Source organism: Bubalus bubalis, chromosome 11 (assembly GCF_019923935.1).
Source record: "Bubalus bubalis isolate 160015118507 breed Murrah chromosome 11, NDDB_SH_1, whole genome shotgun sequence".
Taxonomy (NCBI): Eukaryota; Metazoa; Chordata; class Mammalia; order Artiodactyla; family Bovidae; genus Bubalus; species Bubalus bubalis.
The window spans coordinates 46,832,932-46,859,470 of record NC_059167.1 but is presented as its reverse complement, the minus strand read 5'-3'; the positions used below and the strand labels follow the sequence as shown (position 1 = coordinate 46,859,470).

The window sequence follows — 26,539 nt, the reverse complement described above, 5'->3', positions numbered from 1 at the left end:
AGCAAAGGAGAAAAGGAAAGATATAAACATTTGAATGCAGAGTTCCAAAGAATAGCAAGAAGAGATAAGAAAGCCTTCCTCAGCGATCAATGCAAAGACATAGAGGAAAACAGCAGAATGGGAAAGACTAGAGATCACTTCAAGAAAATCAGAGATACCAAAGGAACATTTCTGCAAAGATGGGCTCAATAAAGGACAGAAATGGTATGGACCTAACAGAAGCAGAAGATATTAAGAAGAGGTGGCAAGAATACACAGAAGAACTGTACAAAAAAGATGTTGATGACCCAGATAATCACGATGGTGTGATCACTGACCTAGAGCCAGACATCCTGGAATGTGCAGTCAAGTGGGCCTTAGAAAGCATCACTACGAACAAAGCCAGTGGAGGTGATAGAATTCCAGTTGAGCTATTCCAAATCCTGAAAGATGATGCTGTGAAAGTGCTGCACTCAATATGCCAGCAAATTTGGAAAACTCAGCAGTGGCCACAGGACTGGAAAAGGTCAGTTTTCATTCCAATCCCAAAGAAAGGCAATGCCAAAGAATGCTCAAACTACCGCACAATTGCACTCATATCACACGCTAGTAAAGTAATGCTAAAAATTCTCCAAGCCAGGCTTCAGCAATATGTGAACCGTGAATCTCCTGATGTTCAAGCTGGTTTTAGAAAAGGCAGAGGAACCAGAGATCAAATTGCCAACATCCTCTGGATCATGGAAAAAGCAAGAGAGTTCCAGAAAAACATCTATTTCTGCTTTATTGACTATGCCAAAGCCTTTGACTGTGTGGCTCACAATAAACTGTGGGAAATTCTGAAAGAGATGGGAATACCAGACCACCTGACCTGCCTCTTGAGAAATCTGTATGCAGGTCAGGAAGCAACAGTTAGAACTGGACATGGAACAACAGACTGGTTCCAAATAGGAAAAGGAGTACGTCAAGGCTGTATATTGTCACCCTGTTTATTTAACTTATATGCAGAGTACATCATGAGAAACACTGGGCTGGAAGAAGCACAAGCTGGAATCAAGATTGCCAGGAGAAATATCAATAACCTCAGATATGCAGATGACACCACCCTTATGGCAGAAAGTGAAGAGGAACTCAAAAGCCTCTTGATGAAAGTGAAAGTGGAGAGTGAAAAATTTGGCTTAAAGCTCAACATTCAGAAAACAAAGATCATGGCATCTGGTCCCATCACTTCATGGCAAATAGATGGGGAAACAGTGGAAACAGTGTCAGACTTAATTTTTGGGGGCTCCAAAATCACTGCAGATGGTGACTGCAGCCATGAAATTAAAAGATGCTTACTCCTTGGAAGGAAAGTTATGACCAACCTAGATAGCATATTCAAAAGCAGAGACATTACTTTGCCAACAAAGGTCCATCTAGTCAAGGCTATGGTTTTTCCTGTGGTCATGTATGGATGTAAGAGTTGGACTGTGAAGAAGGCTGAGCGCCAAAGAATTGATGCTTTTGAATTGTGGTGTTGGAGAAGACTCTTGAGAGTCCCTTGGACTGCCAGGAGATCCAACCAGTCCATTCTGAAGGAGATCAGCCCTGGGATTTCTTTGGAAGGAATGATGCTAAAGCTGAAACTCCAGTACTTTGGCCACCTCATGGGAAGAGTTGACTCATTGGAAAAGATTCTGATGCTGGGTGGGATTGGGGGCAGGAGGAGAAGGGGATGACAGAGGATGAGATGGCTGGATGGCATCACTGACTCGATGGACGTGAGTCTGAGTGAACTCCAGGAGTTGGTGATGGACAGGGAGGCTTGGTGTGCTGAGATTTAATGGGTCGCAAAGAGTTGGACACGACTGAGTGACTGATCTGATCTGATCTACACTGTTGGTTGGAATGTAAATCAGTATAGCCACTATGGAGAACGATCTGGACTCCCTGATGGCTCAGACAGTCAAGTGTCTGCCTACAGTGCAGGAGACCCAGGTTCAATCCCTCGGTTGGGAAGATCCCCTGGAGAAGGAAATGGCAATCCCACTCCAGTACTCTTGCCTGGAAAATACCATGGACAGAGGAGCATGGTAGGCTACAGTCCATGGGGTCACAAAGAGTCAGACACGACTGAGTGACTTCACTTTCATTTTGATTTCACTATGGAGAACAATATGGAGGTTCCTTAAAAAACTAAAAACAGAGCTACATAATGACCCTGCAATTCCACTCCCAGCCGTATATCTAGAGGAAACATGGTATAAAAGGATACATGCACTCCAATGTTCCCTGCAGCACTGTTTAAAACAGTCAAGACATGGAAGCAACATAAATGTCCACTGACATAGGAATGGATAAAGATGATGTGGCACATATATACAGTGGAATATTACTCAGCCATTAAAATGCAAATAATGCCATTTTCAGCAACAGATGGACACAGAGAGTGTCATACTGAGTGAAGTAAATCAGAGAAAGAGAAGTATCTTATGATACCCCTTATATGCTGAATCTAAAAAGAAATGATACAAATGGACTTATTTACTAAAGAGAAACAGACTCACAGACTTAGAGAAGGAATTTATTGTTATGTGGGGGGGGGGGGAGGTGAGAATAAGGGATAGTTAGGGAGTTTGACACTGTTATGTACACACTGCTGTATTTAAAATGGATAACCAGCACGGACCTACTGTATAGCACATGGAACTCTGCTCAGTGTTATGTTGCACCTGGGTGGGAGGGGAGTTTGTGGGAGAATGGATACATGTATGTGTGTGGCTGAGTCACTCTGCCGTGTACCTGAAACTATCACACTGCTAATCAGATACTCCAATATTAAATAAATCACTTTTAAAAAATAAAGAGGTCTATATTGATAACAATTTTCTGCCTATTCAAAGTGGAAATGAACAATCAGGAAGGCAAAGGCAATAAACTATTCTTATTTTTCCTATACAAAAGTGCTCAGTAGATCTCTTCTCAATATAACTATGGTCAATTCAATCCATTTCTACACAAAGAATGTGTTTAAAGTTTTTCTCAACCATAGACGGTAATTCTCTTCCTCAATTTACCCCTTTTTTACCAAACAAATTAGAAAAATCAAATGTAAAAAAGTGATCTCATTCTATAATGTGACACATCTGACAGTGAATGCAAAATGTATTCTCAAGGTCAGTTTTAACAAAGATCAATCTAAAACCTCAAATTTTGTTTCAGAAATTCAAAGGTACAAGAACTGGTTAGAAATAACAGCAGTAAAGATCAAATCTAAAGATTAAATCAACTAAATCTTCAGAAATTCATGTGAACACCTTAAAGAATCTAATCCAACCTCAATTCTGTTAACAGGTTTACTCTGTCCAGATGACCCAAAGGAAATAGTCCATCATTCTCTGTTTTGTAAGGCTGTTTTTTCAGGACTATGTATCCAGCTTTGGGAGTCAATGAGAACTGGGACACTGTCAAAATAGTCAACATATATAGGAAAATTAAGTCTGAGAGATTAAAGATTTGAAAAATATGTCATATGAAATGTAAATGGTTGAAGGGATTAGGGATATTCAACATAAAGGAGCAAAGACTCCTGGAGAATTTAACACCTATAATCAAATTACTCAAGGGCTATTATTAAGAAAAGATACAGACTTACAGACTTTAGGCCATTGTAAGAAAGAAATTTCCAATGATGCAGTGATGACATCTCCATGATTAGAACTAACCAGATAGAGGTTAGGTGGCCATTTATTTAGCTGTTATCACTGTGCATTTTGAGTAGAATAGTGGAACAATGTCCTCTAAGGTTTTCTTTAACTCCAAACGACCTGCTGGAGGATCCTCAAAATATCCTCCTATAATTTTGAAACTTCATGAGGTTTACCTCAGTAAATTACTTTTTAGGTAATCAAAAAAGTCCTACACATCTTCAAAACTCAAGACAACTAGTGAAGTATTTCATAGAATTGAACAAAATATATTCTTTTTTAAAAAATGTCATGGGCAACAAGGAAGCATTAATATTCAGGAAAAGAATATGCACAGTGCTGTATAACAAGCATAACTGAAATTTGTCCGAGGTGGGGAAAATCATGTCTGAATTTCTAATTAGTTGGAAACATCATAGTTAGGGTGAGGATTTCAAGGGGCCAGGGGACAGTATAGGTATTCCTCACCCCAAACAACAGAGAATGACAAAGCCAAGGGCATGTGCATAACCCAAAACCTTTGTATCAATATAAAACCTAGGTCACCAACCCAGGAGTGGAATCAGAAGGATTATGCAATAGAACGACATCACAAACAGCTATCGGAAATGAAATATGATGCCAAGACTCTGGCCAGGGAGATAGAAACAGGGTCTGGGTAACAGCCAAGAATCATGTTCCCTGGATGCCCATTTAGATGAAGCTTTCTGAACATGAGATTGGAAGTTCATACGATGAAAAATGAAAAAAATCAATATGAGAACAAGAAAGATAATTTGTTTTATAAACTGTTCTTCTCAAAGGTGTTTCCTATATGAGATTATAATTTTTTGCCTTTTTGGGGGAGGGTGTGGTGGGGTATTTATATATCCTCTGTTTTATAACATAATGATAACTGCAAATTTTGTTTTGTTTAATGCTCTCACTGGCAATAGGAAATACTAACAGACCTGTGCCAACTTCTTGATTTGTTTTCCTTTTAATTTCACCAGTCTGTGAAATTTAAAAAATCTGGAAATAACTGGCTCGGAACATTAATTCGTGTTTGTAATTTGATGTGAGGCACTTGGGGTGATAAGTTTAGACTAAAAAAGAATCAATTCATCTAGTAAGTGAAATCAATAACTGTACAAATTATTTGCTATATGTCACAACTTTATTAATTTTAAATATTCAGATTTTTAAATAACATCAAAATATTATAAAGACTATATAGGGTTCTTCTTTATTTTATCTAGCTTTACTGTGTTCATTAACTACTTTGATGAATGCGTGGTGACTAGTATTATTTTTCTGTGAGTAGTACATGCTCATTTACAGCATTCAAGTTAGGAAAAAAAATTAAAGCTAATAATTTTCAGTACTTAAATTTATCAGACAAACTATTAAACATCATTACCCACATATATTTCTAAATAGAACTTCTTAATATTTGTCTCAAATAAAATGTATTTATGGCATAAAATTATACTTTGGATCATGCAACTATGACTGATTTCTGCTGGGTACTTACTTTAACCTATGAATCAATTCTTTAAAAGATTAAAATAAATCATGAATATGAACTCTATGCATACTTACACTTGTAAAATTTAAGAGGCAGTATGTTAGCCATTAGGCCACAGACCAAAACACAAGCATTATTTTTCTGAGCTTGTTTCCAAATTTCATTATGAAGAAAAAAAATGAGATAATGTACAATACACAACTGTGAGCTATTTTTATCACTGAAAGTTATAAATTTTCATATCATGTCACAAAGCTAAAGTAAAATCAAGCATAGTTTAATTTATAATATTCCTAAGCAAATAATTCAAAATGCATGCCAAAGTCTTATAGTATTTTACATTGTTACCTTCTGTTCTCACTGTGTGTAAATATGCTGTAAAACATAGTTGCAATTGATAGAATACTAGATAACACATTGCCTACTCTTATTTCTCTCTAATCACCAATATTATAGATGTACATATCAAAAATTAAAAAATTAAAATGACATACAACATTCATATGAGCATAAAAATACCATTTCTGCAAGAGCTAATTTAGAAGCCCCAAAATAATGTGTCCTTTTCTTATACTAAAATGTGTTCCAAATTAAGAAAGCAGCATGTTAAGTATAAATCTTAATTTATGAACTGCCTTTGGGAATGAAATAAATTCTCGGTGACTAAGTTACTTTAAAAATAACTTTGAATTTATTATTTTAAGAAATATTGAAGAAAACTTTCATACCAGCTCAACACCCTGTACTTTCAGCCTGATAATGCAAGTGTCATCCAAAAAAAAAGCCAAAAAAAAGATTTACTTTTTCATATAACATTTATATTAAATCATTTCATTTTTCACATAATTTTCCTACTAGTCTTCTGCCAAAATATGAGGAAGAAATAGGATCTTTTCTCTAAATAATTTTTCCCCAGCAGACTGCCACTGCCAGCAGAAGTAGATAAATAATAGATGCTCAGTGACTCTTGGAGTCTTACTGGTTTTAGGCAGCACAAAGCCTGGGGTTAACACAAAGATCACTTGGGGTTTTTCTGCTCAAATGACTTACAAAAATATTTTACTAGATCTCCCTTCCAAGAAACAAAAAAATATATTGTCTTAGATTTATGAAAATTCCCAGGAATATATGTTTGCAAATCTGACTTCAAGCTTTTTCTCCCAATATTAAATCAGTTTAGAGAAGCCCTTCCATCTCCTGCATGTTGTTTTCATGTTGCCTGGTGCCAGTCCAAATAGGGAAACCAATAGTCATCCCTAATTTCTACAAAATTCATTCACTCAGTTTTTTGTGTATCTAGCAAATTCTGCTAAACATGTGAGATATCAGAAATATTTATATCACAGAAACACAACAACATTTATCAGGCAGTCTCTTTTTCTCAAACACCTTCTGCTTCCTTAGTCTTTTTGTCTTCCTTCCCCTTCTTTTTATTACCAATTCCCAATTAAAAAAAAAAATGTATAATCTGGGCTCTAGCCTCCTACTTTACTATTTTTCCTCCATTCTAGCTTCCTTTTCCCCTCTTCTATGCTATTTCCCAATCTTTTTTGTCCCTCAGGGGAGTAAAACAGAAATAGGTCATTTTTTTTAATGCAAATTAGTTCAAATTCCTCTTAACAATACTGCCTATTACAATGACTATAAAAGCAACATGAAAGTAATTCTTTTAGAATTCAAAAGTGTTTCTTAGTTTCAAGGCTCCCATCAAAATTCAAAATTACTTGGAATAATGAAACCCTAAGTTGCTCTGATTCAAATATCCCCTGCTAAATGACCTCGATGGGGAATAAATTCTCTGTAGATGACTTCAGGCAAGAAGTTCCTACCAAAAAATGAACATCTCAGAGAGTCAGAGGCATAAGCTAGTGAGAGGCACAGCATTTAAACAGAAACCAAGGTTCATGAGCCCTGGATGTGCTTGCATATGTGTTCATCTGAATCAGATCTTACTTTTCCTTTACATGTGCAAGCCTGGGTTGTAGGGAAAATTAGTTACTAAGACTGTCCTTTAATGAGCTCTTCGGCAATTTACTCAGATATATAAATACTACCTAAAAATGTCTTAAAGAAAAACTATCCCTATGTTAGTACATGTATATGCCTGGCTTTGTGTGAACAACCTAAAACATAATTTCATTTAATCTCCATGCCACTCAGCAAGCTAAATACTAAAACTCTCTTTTTTTAAATGTGTAAATTAAGTAACTTAACCAAGTTCACAGACTGCTGAAATTCAAGCTAAGTTTATAACATCAGTGATTTCATGGAATCATTAGTAATTGTAAAAATTGTTAAATAAGTATAAACAGACAAAAAGTGTCCACCATAAAATTTTAATTGTGTTTAAACAAATGAAGAGCATCACAAAATGCTATGGACTGAATGCTTATGGCCCAAATTTCGTATGTTGAAATCCTAACCCCAAAAGTGGCGGTGTTAGGAGGCGCAACATATTAGATATGATTAGGGCTTGAGGGCAGAGCCCTCACAAGTGGAATTAGTGCCCTTAGAAAAGGGACCCCAGAGAGATCCCTTGTTCTTATGCCAGGTAGGACACAACAAAAAGATGGCTGTCTATGAACCAGAAAGCCAGCCATCATCAGACAGTGAATCAGCCAAGACTGATTTTGGACTTCCCAGCTTCTAGAACTGTAAGAAATAAATTTCTATTGTTTATAAGCCACAGAGTCTATGGTATTTTGTTACAGGAGCTCAAATGAACTAAAATAACTGACTTCATGAATTCATTAGTTACATGTTCTAAACCTCATCATAAAGCAAAGATTTTATGAAATCATTTCAGTATAAGGATTCTGCCCAATAAAGGAATGATGGTGCTGCCTATAAATGTCAGTTGGATCTGCTCCATTTCAAATACGTCTCATTAAAAGTACCTTAAAGATCTCCTTGAATTCAGGACTTTTATGGGAAATAAAAATACTTATTAATAGAGCTTCACAACCTCAGGGATGGAATCACATACAGTTTACTGACAGTTATATTAAACATTAATGTATATAGCACACAATTAATAGTTACAACTACTTAAACTGAGTTTTTCATCTTCAGACCAGTGCTTGGCATATAGTAGACATTTAATAGATCTCATGGATGATTAAAACACTAAATGCATGATGAAATAACATGCTCTGGTATTAAAAACCAATTGTGTATTATGAGACTTTGTTGAAGGCTGCAGGTAAAGTGGAGAGTCATGCCTGACTTGCAGCTCTGTTCTACCTTCTCTTTTTTTAGGATTTTAGTTATGTAGTTGTGTACTTTTTACCTATTTGCTTCATTTTTCCATATTGCTCTAAACTGAACATTCTGTCAGTTTTTATATAATGAGTCAGTTTTTATATGGTCAGTCTAGAGAGCTTTCTATGAAATTTCTTAAACTTGTTTATGCATCACTCTTGCTACTTTATCACCTGGATGCACACCTGAATCATGCAAGTCAATATGACCTTGAGAAAGTCAAACACCAATGTGGTGATAAACACTCTATTCTTGGCTAACTTCTAGCAAGGCTCCTATCAGCTCAAGGTCATGTCCCTAGGTTAATCAGTCCAGCTCCCTTGAAATGCCTGCCTGAGAAAGCTCAATGCTCCAAAAGGATTTGCTGGCAGTTTCAGTCAAGTCCTCACTATGAGCTTCTTATCTCCTTTTTCTTAGAGAATTTACTAGACAATACACAATTATAAATCTTCATTCTATCCTTTTGAGACAGATCTTCTACAACCCAGGAATGTCTTTCTTAAGGACCTAGGAGCCATCTCTTTGAAATGCGATCATCGAAAAAGATAAGGCCCCTGTCTTCTAATTTCAGTGCAGGGTAGGAGCCTAACTTCTTTAGGTGGCAACTAGTAAACACAGCTAGCCTAATCACATTGAGCAATCCACCCCCTTACATTCCATTAGCACACTCCAGGATTTTAAAAGCCTCTCACATTTTGTTTCAGCAAAGATACCTCAGTTTACACTGAAGTCTCTCCACTGCTGCAGTAGCCTGAATAAAATCTGTCTTGCCATCTTTAAAAAACATCCAGCTCTGTTTCTCTTTTATCACAGCCAAATGTCCTTCTCTCATAAACAATCCTGTTTCTTACTTCACTCATAAAATTTACATTAACAGTGGTAATCAGCCCCAGCTTTCTAGTTTATAATCAACATACTGGTGCACACTAAGACACACTTTTGGCCTTCTTTCTCCTGATTTCAGAGGTGGCATCTTGCCAGTTCAAGGCTGACACATTTACATATGCTGTCTGGCATTTACTCATTTTTCTCTCAGCTGGGAACTAACTTTATCAAGTCCCCTCTTTTATGTATTCAGTTCAGTTCCTGTCCTTTAAACTGGCTTCTTCTCCTTCTTTACTTATCAGTATATGTAGGGTCTTTCATTCTGAAAAGATTTTAAGCTCTCCCTGATCCTATGGTCTCCTATTTTCACTGAATTTCTTCTCTTCTTATTCGTGATTCTTCAGTGAGTCATCTCTACTCTTCAACTCCCATTTTTTAATATCCACCCTTTATCATTCCACTGATATAGAGCTTCTCAATAAATATCATGGAATTGCTCTCACTAATTACTAAAAGCCTTGTAAATGCTGATCTCAAGGGAAAATTTTCAGGCCCCATTTATTGGGTCTCTGTATTGCATTTAAATAGGCAGAACATTAACACATTCGTGACATGTTTCATTTACTTCCCTGACTCTGTGAAGTTATACACTTTGCCTTCACTCTCATTCTCTTTCAAGGACTCTTCTTTTTCCACATACATGTAATATATAACCTTTGAACTTCTAACTTCAGTCCAGTTCTCATCCATTGACTCCTCTGTCAACAATATCACTAGTCTCATGGTTCTGTTACTTATTGTAAAAAAATAAAATGCAAGCAGATAAGCCCCACCAAAAAAATTAAAGAGAAAGAGTCCTTAAAAAGTCAATTATATTTACCAAATAACTGACCTCATATATTATTCAGAAACAGAAATATTAAAATAGCAACAAAAAATTCCACTGAGAAACATCTAAACAGCATGTGACATCAAAGTCAGTCACAGCTAATCTTTGATCATTCTAGTTATGAGAAAGATTTTAGTTATTTAGCAGGTTTTAATTTAAAATAACATATATGTAAGTATATTGATGGTTCTGCTATTCAGAATTATTTTTAGTTTTGAGCTATAGAAGCCCAACTGACATTGGTTTAATCAATATATCAGCTCACATGATTTTTGAAAAGGTAAAGATCTGATGCTGCTGAGTTCAGGTTGTCAAAGTGTGCCATGTTTCTTTCTCAGATCACTTTCCCTATGTGATAGGGGCAGAGTAAAGGGACAAAGAGGTGATTAAATAGTAAATATCTCTAGGGGATTGTAAGTAAAGAGAAAAGTCAAGAGACCCCTGTAAGTTGATGATTACTCAAGAAAGCAGGTTTGCTCAACCACAAAACTGTGCAGGCTTGCTTAGCCACAAAACCATGCAACAGAAGCATTAGATGTGCCCCAAAACAATAAAACAATGGTGACATGAGACCCGCATCCTACCCAGTGAGCTTGGTAAGTTAATGATTGCTAGGGCATGCTCTCTTCACACATAAAAAAACAATCATTTATGGAAAGGTGACATTTCAGTGAAAGACCCTCATTTATTTAGACCTGAAATAATTTTTCCATAGTGCCATGATAGTCCTGGCTTCACCATGTAGGGACAAGAAAACCCCTTTCCTGATGGAGGAAGAGCTGATGATGAAACATGATGTCCACTTAAATGAGGAAGAAGGCGGTCTTTTCTCCCTTTTCACTTTTCTTTTGATTATAAAACTGTAGCCCACTAAGTACTCAAGACATGGCATCCTTTCACCCTTCTCCTGTAGGATGCCTCACAAGCATTCTATTCTAATATTACTTCTTATCTATCACTTTGCCTCTCACTGAATTCTTTTTTGTGCTAAGACATAAAGAACCAGAGCTTCTCAGAGCCCCTTGAAATACCACCTAGTGGCTTCATATGCATAAACTTCATTTTCAGGCTGAATATCCTCAACTGGTAATCAAGATATGGTCAACTCAAGTTGACCAAGATATGGTCAACTCAAGAGTACGGTTCTCTCAATATATTCAACAGAAGTTTCAAGAAGGATTCTCAACAGCCTGGCCTATGTCATAAATCCACTCAGGATCATTTGCTATGACCAAGAGTCACAGGTTATGAGTCACAATCTCAGTCAAGGTCTGAGAAAATTGTTTGCATGGATTAAGGATAGTGGAGAAGAGTTTCCCCAGAGGTAAGTCAGGGTGGTATGTTACCAGAAAACTGGTATCTAGACAGTCTTTTTTTTTTTTTATCATCTCAACAAAAGAAATTATTCACATTATTCACATTTTTGAAGGATAAAGCAAAATTCAGAGGTATTAAATTCAGTCACATAATAATAAATGGGATTAGACTTTAATTTCTATTTTTCATTCTAAGGTCAATATTCTTTCCACATTCCAATGCTTCCAATTCTCCTGCTCAACAGGAATAAGAGACTACATTTTTAGTGAAAGTACTTTACTGAAACCTTCAATTGATGAAAATGCAAGTATACTGTTCTCAATTCTCATGTTCTCACTTATGATCAGATTATTACAATGTACATCAAAATAGAAAGAGGAACTAAGATACTCACAGTCACTATCTTAAAGAACAGCTTTATACACTCATCCTGGCTTTAACATACACACACACACACACACACACACACACACACATATATCTTCCTCAAAGGGTTTTATGCAGCTCATGCCATAAATTATAGGTAAAAAGCAGCAGCACCCTCTGTGCAAAGCTTGATGTCATAACATCACCATGGCAACAATATCTCTGCAATGTGGAGATGCAATTCTTTCCTGAAAATTAATCAGCTGCAGTGACAATCATAGTTACTATCTCAGGCAAGTAGTATAGATCCTCCTAAGACCCCGGAGAATCTTCCAGTGTCTGTATCCATTAAATAAGACCATAAGATTTTATTAAGAAAGTAACTGTCTAAAATCAAAATCCTAAACCTTCTATTCCTAAAGCATCTCATAGGACATACTCATTTATCACATGTTCTCTAAACTTCTTAAAAATTGCATTTAAAAGATGATATTTCCACATATCGGCTCCCAGACGCTTTAATTTTTAACTGATTCCTTTAAAGGTTATTAGTTGCCCAAAGATTTATGCTTAATAAAAATGTCCTGAGAAAAAGGATGTAAAATAAGAAATTAGAAAAATCCATCCAAATTATATTTTGAAAAAGTAAAAATGCCTATTTTTCAGCCAAACCTGTGGCTGGAGCTCTCAGGACGCAGTTAAAAGGAAGAGTTGATTTTATTGAGAGATGCAAAAGTATAGTGGAAAAAAAAACAACTCTGGAGTGAAATAAACTGCTGTTTAAATCCTAGAGATATTATAGTGGTTTAATATATAAAATCGCTAGTAAAATTTTCCACATAAAGTTAGAAGAAGAAAATGATAATACTGTGTCAACAGATAAGCTAAACCATGCAATAAAAATCTAACATCTATTCAGTAAAAATAAATTCTAGAAGAGAACTTACTCAAACCTGATTTTTAAAAACATATTTAGAAAAACCTACACTAAGCATTACAATAGTAATTTTTTTTAATTCCTTTAAAATCAAGAATGAGACAAGCATGCTGGCAAATTCACTGGTTTGAAAAGTAAGTCTTCCAAGAAAATTATCAATGAATAAATCAATGAATGGCATAATCTCTGATAATTTAATAGAAAAATTACAACACTTCAGTGAAGTACTGGGCTTTCTAGATGACAACAGGTAAAGAAAAGCAGTGCAGCGCAGGAGACATAGAAGATGCGGATTTGATCCCTCAGTGAGAAAGATCCCCTGGAGAAGGACATGGCAACCCACTCCAGGATTCTTGCCTGGAAAATCACATGGACAGAGGAGCCTGGTGGGCTAGAGTCCATAGGGTTGCAAAGAGATGGACATGACTGAACAAGTAGCGCTTTGTATTTTAGTGAAGTACTAAAGAAGACATAAGGAGAAGGCAATGGCACCCCAGTCCAGTACTCTTGCCTGGAAAATCCTATTGACAGAGGAGCCTGGTGGGCTGCTGTCCATGGGGTCGCTGAGAGTCGGGCATGACTGAGCGACTTAGCAGCAGCAAAGAAGACATATAATGGGTAAACATATTCTGCTTATAGACAGGAAGGTAATATTTACAGATATTTATCCTTTCCAAACTGATCTATAAATTTATGTAATTCCAATCAAAATCCTAACAAGGTATTTTCATAGAGAATAAGCTAACTTAAAATGTTTCATAAAACATCAAAAAACAAAAACAGAAAAATATTACCTAAAAATGATGATTAATGAAAACATTACCCAACAAAATAGTAAGATTAGAGATCTGATAGTAATTTATTGATATAAATGTTATACATTGATTTTTAAAAAAAGCAAAGAAGACCAACAGAACACAATCTAGAACTCAGAATTTAACTAACACTCATAAACAATGTGATTTCTAACAAAGATGGTGTTGCAAATCAGTGGGGAAAGGGTGAACTATTCAGTAAATGGTGCCGGGGGAACATTCCATATAAAAAATTGACTCTGGATCCCTACCTCACCCTATGCATAAAAACCAATTCCAACAAGTAAATACAAAAGCAAAACATTCTAACTTTCAGCAGAGACTGTCATCTCCCTCTCCTGCTGTCTCCAAGTGCCACCTGTATGCTAGTTTGGTGTTGCCTGGCATCTCTTTGGAAAAGGGCAGCTAAAACTACCCCGGCATTCACTGGGCCAATAAAAAGCCCATGTGTGGAGTCAGGACTGAGAATGAGGATCAAGCTAATTTGAAGTGGCAGGGCAGACACTACAGTGCAGTTTAAAATCAAAATGTTTAGACCACTTAATAAACTAATGAAAACATATTGTGAACAACAGGACTTTTCAATAAGGCAGATCAACTCCTGATTTGGTGAGAAGCCAATCAATAAAACAGACACACCTGCAGAGCTGGAAATGGAGAATGAAGATGTCAGTGTGTTCTAGCAGCAGATAGAGGTGTCTAGTAAACAGAGAAAGTACTTGCTAATTTTCTCTACCTGCGCTCGCAAGTAAGGCAATGTATTCTAAATGAAAAAAAAAAAAAAAAAAAAAACCCTGATTTGGTTTCAACACACTCTGACTGTTATGGTAGGTTTCTTTAGTCTTTATTTCCCCTCTTCTTGATTCACTTTACTTGTACATAAATAACTGATGTAAGCAAGCAAGTACACTGTTATTTTATTTTCCAAATAGACAATGAAATGCAAATCTGGGAATGAAAGGGGTTACTCAGATCTCATAAATTCTGATATGACCCTTACTCCTTTAAGCTTTTGTAATTAGAGATCAGATCAGATTAGTCACTCAGTCGTGTCTGATTCTTTGTGACCCCATGAATCGCAGCACGCCAGGCCTCCCTGTACATCACCAACTCCCGGAGTTCACTCAGACTCACATCCATCGAGTCAGTGATGTCATCCAGCCATCTCATCCTCTGTCATCCTCTTCTCCTCCTGCCCCCAATCCGTCCCAGCATGAGAATTTTTTCCAACAAGTCAACTCTTCACATGAGGTGGCCAAAGTACTGGAGTTTCAGCTTTAGCATCATTCCTTCCAAAGAAATCCCAGGGCTGATCTCCTTGCAGTCCAAGGGACTCTCAAGAGTCTGCTCCAACACCACAGTTCAAAAGCATCAATTCTTCAGCGCTCAGCGTTCTTCACAGTCCAACTCTCACATCCATATATGACCACAGGAAAAACCATAGCCTTGACTAGACAGACCTTTGTTGGCAAAGTAATGTCTCTGCTTTTGAATATTCTATCTAGGGTTGGTCATAACTTTCCTTCCAAGGAGTAAGCATCTTTTAATTTCATGGCTGCAGTCACCATCTGCAGTGATTTTGGAGCCCAGAAAAATAAAGTCTGACACTGTTTCCACTGTTTCTCCATCTATTTCTCATGAAGTGATGGGACCAGATGCCATGATCTTAGTTTTCTGAATGTTGAGCTTTAAGCCAACTTTTTCACTCTCCATTTTCACTTTCAAGAGGCTTTTTAGTTCCTCTTCACTTTCTGTCATAAGGGTGGTGTCATCTGCATATCTGAGGTTATTGATATTTCTCCTGGCAATCTTGATTCCAGCTTGTGTTTCTTCCAGTCCAGCATTTCTCATGATGTACTCTGCATATAAGTTAGATAAACAGGGTGACAATATACAGCCTTGACGTACTCCTTTTCCTATTTGGAACCAGTCTGTTGTTCCATGTCCAGTTCTAACTGTTGTTCCTGACCTGCATACAAATTTCTCAAGAGGCAGATCAGGTGGTCTGGTATTCCCATCTCTTTCAGAATTTTCCACAGTTTATTGTGATCCACACAGTCAAAGGCTTTGGCATAGTCAATAAAGCAAAAATAGATGTTTTTCTGGAACTCTCTTGCTTTTTCCATGATCCAGTGGATGTTGGCAATTTGATCTCTGGTTCTTCTGCCTTTTCGAAAATCAACTTGAACATCAGGAAGTTCATGGTTCACATATTGCTGAAGCCTGGCTTGGAGAATTTTGAGCATTACTTTACTAGTGTGTGAGATGAGTGCAATTGTGCGGTAGTTTGAGCATCTTTGGCATTGCCTTTCTTTGGGATTGGAATGAAAACTGACCTTTGCCAGTCCTGTGGCCACTGCTGAGTTTTCCAAATTTGCTGGCATATTGAGTGCAGCACTTTCACCACATCATCTTTCAGGATTTGAAATAGCTCAACTGGAATTCCATCACCTCCACTAGCTTTGTTCGTAGTGATGCTTTCTAAGGCCCACTTGACTTCACATTCCAGGATGTCTGGCTCTAGGTCAGTGATCACACCATCGTGATTATCTGGGTCGTGGAGATCTTTTTTGTACAGTTCTTCTGTGTATTCTTGCCATCTCTTCTTAATATCTTCTGCTTCTGTTAGGTCCATTCCATTTCTGTCCTTTATCGAGCCCATCTTTGCAAAAATGTTCCTTTGGTATCTCTGATTTTCTTGAAGAGATCCCTAGTCTTTCCCATTTTGTTGTTTTCCTCTATTTCTTTGCATTGATCACTGAAGGCTTTCTTATCTCTTCTTGCTGTTCTTTGGAACTCTGCATTCAGATGCTTATATCTTTCCTTTTCTCCTTTGCTTTTCGCTTCTCTTCTTTTCACAGCTATTTGTAAGGCCTCCCAGACAGCCATTTTGCTTTTTTGCATTTCTTTTCCATGGGAATGGTCTTGATCCCTGTCTCCTGTACAATGTCACGAACCTCATTCCATAGCTCATCAGGCACTCTATCTATCAGATCTAGGCCCTTAAATCTATTTCTCACTTCCACTGTATAATCATAAGGGATTTGATTTAGGTCATACCTGAATGGTCTAGTGGTTTTCCCTACTTCCTTCAATTTCAGTCTGAATTTGGCAATAAGGAGTTCATGGTCTGAGCCACAGTCAGCTCCTGGTCTTGTTTTTGCTGACTGTATAGAGCTTCTCCATCTTTGGCTGCAAAGAATATAATCAATCTGATTTTGGTGTTGACCATCTGGTGATGTCCATGTATAGAGTCTTCTCTTGTGTTGTTGGAAGAGGGTGTTTGTTATGACCAGTGCATTTTCTTGGCAAAACTCTATTAGTCTTTGCCCTGCCTCATTCTGTATTCCAAGGCCAAATTTGCCTGTTACTCCAGATGCTTCTTGACTTCCTACTTTTGCATTCCAGTCTCCTATAATGAAAAGGACATCTTTTTTGGGTGTTAGTTCTAAAAGGTCTTGTAGGTCTTCATAGAACCGTTCAACTTCAGCTTCTTCAGTGTTACTGGTTGGGGCATAGACTTGGATTACTGTGATATTGAATGGTTTGCCTTGGAAACGAACAGAGATCATTCTGTCGTTTTTGAGATTGCATCCAAGTACTGCATTTCAGACTCTTTTGTTGACCATGATGGCCACTCCATTTCTTCTGAGGGATTCCTGCCTGCAGTAGTAGATATAATCGTCATCTGAGTTAAATTCACCCATTTCAGTCCATTTCAGTTTGCTGATTCCTAGAATGTCGACATTCACTCTTGCCGTCTCTTGTTTGACCACTTCCAATTTGCCTTGATTCATGGACCTGACATTCCAGGTTCCTATGCAATAATGCTCTTTACAGCATCGAACCTTGCTTCTATCACCAGTCACATCCACAGCTGGGTATTGTTTTTCCTTTGGCTCCTTCTGGAGTTATTTCTCCATTGATCTCCAGTAGCATATTGGGCACCTACTGACCTGGGGAGTTTCTCTTTCAGTCTCCTATCATTTTGCCTTTTCATACTGTTCATGGGGTTCTCAAGGCAAGAATACTGAGGTGGTTTGCCATTCCCTTCTCCAGTGGACCACATTCTGTCAGATCTCTCCACCATGACCCACCCATCTTGGGTTGCCCCACGGGCATGGCTTAGTTTCATTGAGTTAGACAAGGCTGTGGTCCTAGTGTGATTAGATTGACTAGTTTTCTGTGAATATGGTTTCAGTGTGTTTGCCCTCTGATGACCTCTTGCAACACCTACCGTCTTACTTGGGTTTCTCTTACCTTGGGCGTGGGGTGTCTCTTCACGGCTGCTCCAGCAAAGCGCAGCCATTGCTCCTTACCTTGGACGAGGGGTATCTCCTTACCGCTGCCCTTCCTGACCTTCAACATGGGATAGCTCCTCTAGGCCCTCCTGCGCCCACGCAGCCACGGCTCCTTGGACATGGAGTTGCTCCTCCCGGCCGCCGCCCTTGGCCTCGGGTGTGGGGGCATGGCGTAGCTCCTCCCACCTGCCACCCCTGACCTTGGGCTTACTGCCTTGCAAATAAACTATCTTAATTTGAGAGAGACATTTATTTTCTTGGACTCTGATTCATATACCTATTTTCCCCAAGCTTGGCACCAAATCAGAATGCTTGATGGCAAAATCCATGACTGTCCATTGGTTGATGTGATCTGTTCTGACTGAGGTCTGCATCTGAATTCTCAATCCTCAGAGAAGAGACCAAAATTAGATACAAGGTCCTAAGTGTGTTTCCAGGAATTAGGAAGAAAAATAATGAAGTGAGTCTAGGGGAACCTCAGTTCTAAACATTGGAACATAGTCACACAAAAACTATATGTAATCCATAAATAACAAAATGGAAGCAAGCGTATGGAACACCTATTTATTCAGGTAATAAATTTCTTTCTTGCATAAACTTGAAATTTTATACAAATATATTTTTAATCTGCTTGTATATGAAGACATTTGTTAACAGGAATTTATTTGTGGAGTAAAGTATAAAATCTTATTGCTTATATATTTTAATACAAAAATATGAGAATGAACCAAGAATGAAAAAAAAAAAAAGATGATGCTGTATTTCTCTGGTCTCAAGGCCCCTTTAATTTCAAGCATTAAAGTTATTAGCTCTGCAATTACAAGGTCACAAGCAAGGATGTCAGACCCAGGAAGTTTTATTTCCTAATGGCTTGTAAAGTTAAAGATCCTTAAGCATGCTGATCACATCTGGGAGGATCTGTTTTGCTGTGCTATTTTTCTTTGCTGTCAGATCATTAGCAATATTTAAATTGTATTTTTTAAGCCCTCTGCTCTTCTCCAGTCTGTGTGTGTGTGTTTTTAATTTGTTTTTAACATAAATGACAGAAGACATTTCACAACCCAGCTCTAACTATTTTCCCAGTGTCACCTCCTATTTATCCACTTAACAACCCTTCCCCTGCCTCTCCCTACTACTGGCATAGCCATACCTCAATACTTCTATCTCAGGCCATGTCACTCATTCTCTCTTATCTGTGCAGTACATCATGTCTCCTTGTCTGGAAAGCCCTCTTCCTCTTTTTCACTGAACCCTTTCTAGCAGCTGCCCCTTGATGTTTTCTTCCCACTCCTTTTCACACGGAATTGACTTCAGGTCAGGTCAGTTCAGTCGCTCAGTCATGTTCGACTCTTTGTGACCCCATGGACTGCAGCACACCAGGCTTCCCTGTCCATCACCAGCTCCTGAAGCTTGCTCAAACTCACGTCCATCAAGTTGGTGATGCCATCTAACCATCTCATCCTCTGTCATCACCTTTCCTCCTGCCTTCAATCTTTTCCATCATCAGGGTCTTTTCCAATGAGTCAGTTCTTCATATCAGGTGGTCAAAGTATTGGAGTTTCAGCTTCAGCATCAGTCCTTCCAATGAATATTCAGGACTGATTTCCTTTAAGATTGACAGGTTTGATCTCCTTGAAGTCCAAGGGACTCTCAAGAGTCCCTTGAAGCTAAAGGCAAAGGAATTGTCTTAGGGCTTTGGTGTATGCAGGGACCAGAAACTCCTTCCTTCTTCCCTACATTGTCCTGGGCAAGTGTTGTCAACTCTGCCCTGAGATATTATATTGCCCCTGAGTCAACCTGCCATGCATGTTGTGAGAATCAACCATAAGCCAGGTACCCTGCTAAGCTCTGGCAATACCAAGATTGCCAGGGAGGCAGAGCAAACAGGGTGGGAGACAACAGGCATCCGGCAAAGCAGCACATTACAAAGGCCTATCCTGGAGGCACACATCAAAGGCTATGAGCACACAGATGCTGCCATCAAAGGCCACGCCACGTGGGCAGGAAAGAGTTAAAGCCATTTCCTGCTGGTTGCCCTCTGTACTCTATCACTGCAAAGTCACATTCATACAGTTTCTGTTCATTTGGGAGAGAAGATTAAAAAAGGTATCTTAGAGCAAGTTTTCTGGTGGATACCAATCTTTCTGCAGCCCTTTTAAGAACACACAAGAGCCCCTGTGGGTATAACTAATTCTGGACGACAGAGCTCATGACAAACAGGTCTCTCTCCTTCCTAGCATGTGGTATGGCTACAATTTTGAATTTTTAAAACTTCATTGTTTGATGATTTTCTATAATGCTGAACTGTTACAGCCACAGAGCTAGATCTATGCTTATTTTTCCCATCTTTGTATCTTCAATACCTACTACAATGTCTGCCCCATTAAAATGCTCAACAGATATGTCTCAAAGAAGAGTCAATAAGTAATACTATTATCAGCTCAACAGCAACATAAATTTGGATACACTGTCTCATGTAATTCTTATAATAATTCAATTTTAAATAGTAGGTAATTCAGTCTTTGACAGCTGGCAAATGGCAGGTTAAAATTTAAATTCAGATGGGAGGAAGGTTCAAGAGGGAGGGGATATATGTATACCTGTAGCTGATTCATGCTGATGTTTGGCAGAAAACAACAAAATTCTGTAAAGCAATTATCCTTCAAGTAAAAAATAAATAACTTTTTAAAAGATATTAAAATTTGAGTTTGTCTGGCCTTGTTGCAACCACACTCTTAGTTCTACCATAAGAGGATAAGATTCATGTCCTTAATGATAAAAGGAGAGATGGTTGACACAGCAAGTTTCCAGAAACAGCAGGAGCTGGAAGCAACAGACAGAATGAAGAGTCATTTTTAGAAAGTCCATCTGATACCACATGCAGAAAAGCTGAATTCCTGCCACCTCCTATTCTACAATGATGAAACCACTTAAATATTCAAAATAAGAAAACTGTTCAGTCAATTATGGTACATCTATATGATGGAACACTATTTAATCATTAAAAGTCATGTTTTACAAGAATATGGAAAAATGTTCAAGATAATCATTAGGTAGAAAAGGCAGATTATAAAATAGGCTGTATAAGTAAGTAAGTAAGTGAAGTCACTCAGTCGTGTCCGACGCTTTGCGACCCCATGGACTGTAGTCTACCAGTATACTATGACTCAATTTTACTAAAGTATATATAGCATACGTTTCAACAGATGGTACACACACACATATACACACATTTTAGAACAATACACATCAAATGCCGAAGTGTTTTGAGTAACACTACAAATTATTTAAATTTTGTCTATTTTTTATTTTTCCATAGTTTCTATAAAGATCAAACACTTGCAATTCAAGTACAGTTTATGATAAATATACAGATAAAAGAAACTAAGCCAAAATGTTAATTGTGATTTTTCTGTGTATGGTAAAATAATTATTTTACTTATAAACTTCCTGTATTTAAAAAATTAAAGCAACAGAAAAGGTTTGTAACACTGAAACAAATCCCCCCTCAATATGCTTTGACAATGCTCAAGATGCAAATACAAGTACTCTCTGTTCCTTCTCACTGCTTTCTGTGTGATTCCACTGCCCACACTGATGTTCTCAGCAATTTCTATAACATATGTTCACAGTTACATTACTTTTGGAGCTCCAATCATTTGTCTAACATGTTTATATATCTCAATAACATGGACCCTGAAATAAACAAATGGTTTGCCTCCAGAACACTGCTAACACCCCAGAGTTCCTGAGGAAGTATTAGGTTTATTTTCACAGCCAATTTCTGTCTTTTGACTGCCCTGGGTCCTGGCTTCATTCCCAGATCAGGTCTTAGCTCCTGCTAGGAGTCAACCAACTACTGAAAATGCAGAGACTTAGAAACCAAAAGACCGGAAAAGAAGAGCTTGAAGAGCCAGCCCGCCAACAGGCTGTATCTGGTTGGGGAGGCAGAACAGAAGCTCCTGCCAACCATCAGAGGGATTCCAGGACAGGCCTCAGAGCCCCTGAGACAAGCTACAGGAAGGTCAGGGATGGAAATGCTCTGAACTGAATCCTGACTATAACCTAACAGCAATTTTTCTCATTTGATATGTTCCAGGAGGTCCTAGCTTTAGTGATAACTCCTGCCATCATCAGGTAGTAAAAGTCCTTTCTGCCTTGTTAACTGCCCCAGGAGAATGTGAGTGGGCCTAGTGGCCTAAAAGTCTGTATCCAGTGTAGAGGTAACCCTGAGATATGTATAGGTTCCTAATAAGATAACAGGATGGTCCTCAACCTCCTACACACTCTGAAAACCAGGCCTTTTAGAAAGCCCAAGAGCTTTACTAAACTAGGAGGGTTGCCAAGGGTCAGCTTTCTTATGTTCACAGATGCAGAGCATTAAGCAATAAAAGAACAAGAGGCATGTTGGGCAAATAACATATAGATGTAGTTGTCATTTAGTCGCCAAGTAATCTCAGACTCTTTGGTGACCCCATGGACTGACTGTGGCCTGCCAGGCTCTTCTGTCCATGGAATTTTTCAGGCAGGAATACTGGAGTGAGTTGCTATTTCCTTCTCCAGGGGATCTTCCCGACCCAGGGACTGAACCCATGTTTCCTGCATTGGCAGGCAGGTTCTTCACCACTGAGCCATCAGGGAAGCCCCGTATAGATGTGGAGTATTGAGCAATAAAGGACAGAAAACCAGCCTGTCCCAAGAATTGGAGGCCATGGTTTCAGGTACAGCCTCCCCACAATCCCCATCTGTAAGTGCAAGAGGGAAGAAAAGCTTTCCCAGCAGAATTACTGGGTTAATACAAGCATTTTGTTTCAAGAAGAGTTTTCCCTTTCAGAAGTATCCTCCATTTTGATGTATCAATATTACTTTACTCTAAATTTAACCTAGGCCAAACATTTAATATTACTCCCCCTCACTTGCTGGAAATGTTCTATGTATTTAAAAGTAAGAAATCCACAAGGAATTCTTATGGTATTACAAGGATTGTAATAGCAAATACATGAACTGACGCAGAGGATAAAATGTATAGAACTTAATACACACTTACCAACAATTCCAAGTAAAATTGGGGAAATCAGAATATCTTTGGACTGTATATATGTCAATATCCTGGTAGTGATACTATGCTATAGTTTTTCAAAATGTTATCATTGGGAAAAACTAGGCAAAATGTACAAGACATACCTTTACATTATTTCTTAAAAGTGTATCTGCAATTACCTCACATTACAAATAAGCTTTAAAAATAAAAGTCAAGCAAACAATCTGCTAAATAAAATATATTCCATCACTCCAACCTGACTTTGAAAAAATGTACATCATAACTACCAGAATTTCAGGTTCAAATTTCAAGTCGTCTCATTCTTGGACTTTTACACAGGTGTGTGGCTGCCCCAGGATCCCCATGGATCCCCAGGGTCCCCATTCCAAGTCACCCCTCTTCTCACCTTCTTACCAGTACTGCACAAGAGGTCTGAAATGCACATTTGTGGCCAGCCTTCTAGAGGATCACGTTATTCTGTTCACACCCCTCCTCAAGCAGGACCTCTTGGCCACCTCAGCCAGGCTCTGAAAGCAGGCTCGGAGTCCATGAATGGGAAATTCTAGGGTTCTACATGTTTGGAGCTCGTTTTGGGGTAAAGCAGGGGTGCTGCAGGTTCTGCATGTAGACATTGCCTTGGCCCTACCAATTTTTCACACCTTGCCAAGAAGCATAGTCAGAGAAGGCAGGGGCCTGCTCCCAGGGCATCGGCCTCTCGTCAAAGTTTAAGCACATGCTAATCATTATTACCATTTATAAATAAGAAAATTGAGACTTACAGGAATTATGCCTCTTGCAGCTGAAAAGTGCCGCTTTTTCAGCCGGTTGCCAGCTAGATTTGTCGGACTCCAGAGACTTGTTGAAAATCAGTGTGACGTCCATTTTACTGTCTTTAAGGCATCTACCAAGGGCCTCCCTACCCTTTCACAGCTGTTGTAGTCATGAGCCAGATATGTAAGCTGCCTTTCTCAGGACTTGTGTCATTTAATTAATGGGACAATTATTGAAATTGAATTCAACTGGCATTTATTGACAGCCTACACCATAGTCCTTCAGATGCTGTCACTATTCACAGGGCCAGTTCATTAATCTTGATTAATTCAAGGTGCCAAGGCTGCAACATTAAAAATAGTCGCTAGACTTAAATAAATGTTATGCTTTCACCAATATAAAGACTAATGCTTTAGCAGGCATTTGTAAGACACTTTGAAGCAGTTTTCTCTTTTTTTAAAATTATTTCCACAAATTCGTCTGTAATTCCTAAAGAATAAACAGGATGATACAAAACACATGTCCTCCTTTCCCCACATAGGCAGACAGAAAAGGGACAAAGAGGAAGGTGGCCAGTGGAAAGGAAGAGGAGTAGAGAAAAATAACAGCAAATTTAAGAGTTTGAAGTGCTTTCTAATTTGTCAACCCCAGCCATTCTAGGACCTCTTTATACTTTACAAAATGTCAGAGATAACCGTACTCCCTTAGGTGGCCTCAATATTTCCTGCTGGTAAAGCAGTTTTCACATTGTGAGACTGACTTCACCCTACATCAAATTGAGTGAGATGAGAGGCCCATTCTACCAGCTAGGGAAAGATAAATTCTTCTTAGCTCAGAGGCAAAATAAGGGAGACCTCCAGAAACAAAAATGGCGGGGGGCGCGGAAACTCCCTGCCATGGAGTACCATGTTTGACTGAGCAGTACCCTATGGAGCCTTCCTGGGACAGACCCCTGCCCCCGCCCCTCCCCATGTCTTCCACCTGCCTCTTGTTTGTCGAGGAACTTTAGCCTCCTAAAGCCTTCCCCGGGTTGCAAAGAACAAATTTAATCAGGGAAGTGAGAAAATGCAGAAATAAAAACAATGAAACAAGAAAAAAATCATAATTTTTATTATTATGTAGTTTAGCCATTAAACAACATCAAAAACTTTTAGTTCCTCCCCAAGGAGTAAGCCATGGCAACCTACTCCAGTATTATTGCCCAGAGTATTCTGTGGACAGAGGAGCCTAGCAGGCTACATACAGTCCACGGCACTACAAGGAGTCCGACACGACTGAAACAACTGAGCATGCACGCGCAGAAGGGCTTCAGATAACATTCTGAGTCATATCATTTGAGTTGTTTTGCAGATCCTAAAACCCCCACCAGGCAGAGGAAGTTAACTGTATGCTGCCCACAAGCACAGCACGCAGACCCAGACCAGCTGGAACTAAAAGGTTGATGATGTTGACTCCTGATTACCTTATCACTAACCAATCAGGAAAGTGTCCATGAACTGATCATACACCCCACAACCCTCTCCCTTACCCTCACACTGTAAACACTTTTCCCTGGAAAATCATAAGGAAATTCAGGTCTTTTGAGCATTAGCCACTCATAATCTTTGTCTTGCACCTTGCAACAAACGCTGCACTTTCCTTCATCACAATCCGGTTTCTGTAGATAGATTTTACTGTGCATGTGCAAGGGGACCCAAGTTTGGTTCAGTGACACTTGGACTTTTATCACGTATCTCTTTTGATGGTCATTTGTGGAGATGAGACTGTAAGAAGAAAAAATGTGGACTTTAGGGCATGAATTGCAGTTCATTTTCTGGCAGCCCACAGGCATTTTTATTTTTTCTGGATTCTCTTCTGCATTCCATTTACAGGCAGCTTTGGAGTCAGAATCTCCAGGTAAGAAAAGTGTTACTTTAGTAAGGTAGAATCATACACATCTAGCAAATTAGACTTAGAATAACTTATTTAGTTGGAAGAATCCAGGAATGTTAAAACTATACGAAAGATGTAAAGAGAGGTCACCTGTAATGTTTTTCTGAGTATAAAATATGCTGGATGAAATCAGTCAATGACAGAAGCTGGATCACAAAAGACAAAATGAGTGGAGAGAGGAATGGTACAATGTCTAGCAAGACATCAGAGCAAAGGTCAGGAAGCAGTGGGGATGTGAGTGATGAGTAAGAGTGAGGCAGAGATGAGTTTTCTAGATCAGATGGATGACTGCTATAGCCAACACGGCTATAGCCTCTTGTCTCCCCAGCTGTCGGCTACCTCCTACTCTCAAACCAGTCATCAACCCCCAACCCCTAAGGCCTTTTTCCTACCCACTGAAAGGAAACTCTAAGATATCATGCCCTACAACCTTGTATGATCTGGCCTCTGGCTCTCTCTTCAATTGTATTTTCCATCATTCTTTCCCTAGTTTATCCAATCATCCAGTTTGACCTGCTTGCTATTCCACAAATATTCCACAAATACTTCAAGCATGCTCCCACTTCAAGAACTCCACAGTCACCCTACCACTGCCTACAATGCCCTTTCCCTAAATAGGTACACAATTCCCTCCCTCAGATTCAAGTCCCTATTCAAATGTCTCCTCCATCCAAGGAAAATGTCCCTAACCACTCTATCCTAAATGGCATGTATATTCATCTAAATTGCTCTCTTTCCTCCTATCCTTATTATTTCTCCACAGCCAGGGTTGCTAATGATACCATGTTGTTCTGTTTGTTTATTGTCTGAGCTCATAATGGCTTTAAAATGCATGAAAGCATGGACTGTTTAGGTTGCCTCTGAACCCACAATCGGAGAAGGCAATGGCACCCCACTCCAGTACTCTTGCCTGGA

The 26,539-nt window shown here is 38.6% G+C and overlaps 1 protein-coding gene across 1 annotated transcript in view; it reads right to left on the bottom strand.

Annotated features, from left to right (window-relative positions):
• UNC13C (unc-13 homolog C) overlaps window positions 1-23,921 on the bottom strand; it is an 855,380-nt gene extending 831,459 nt beyond the window's left edge. The window contains exon 1 of the mRNA XM_044925029.2: window positions 23,701-23,921. The gene's annotated coding sequence lies outside the window, so the exon portion shown is untranslated. The remainder of the gene's footprint in view (window positions 1-23,700) is intronic.
• Window positions 23,922-26,539: the final 2,618 nt, after the last annotated feature.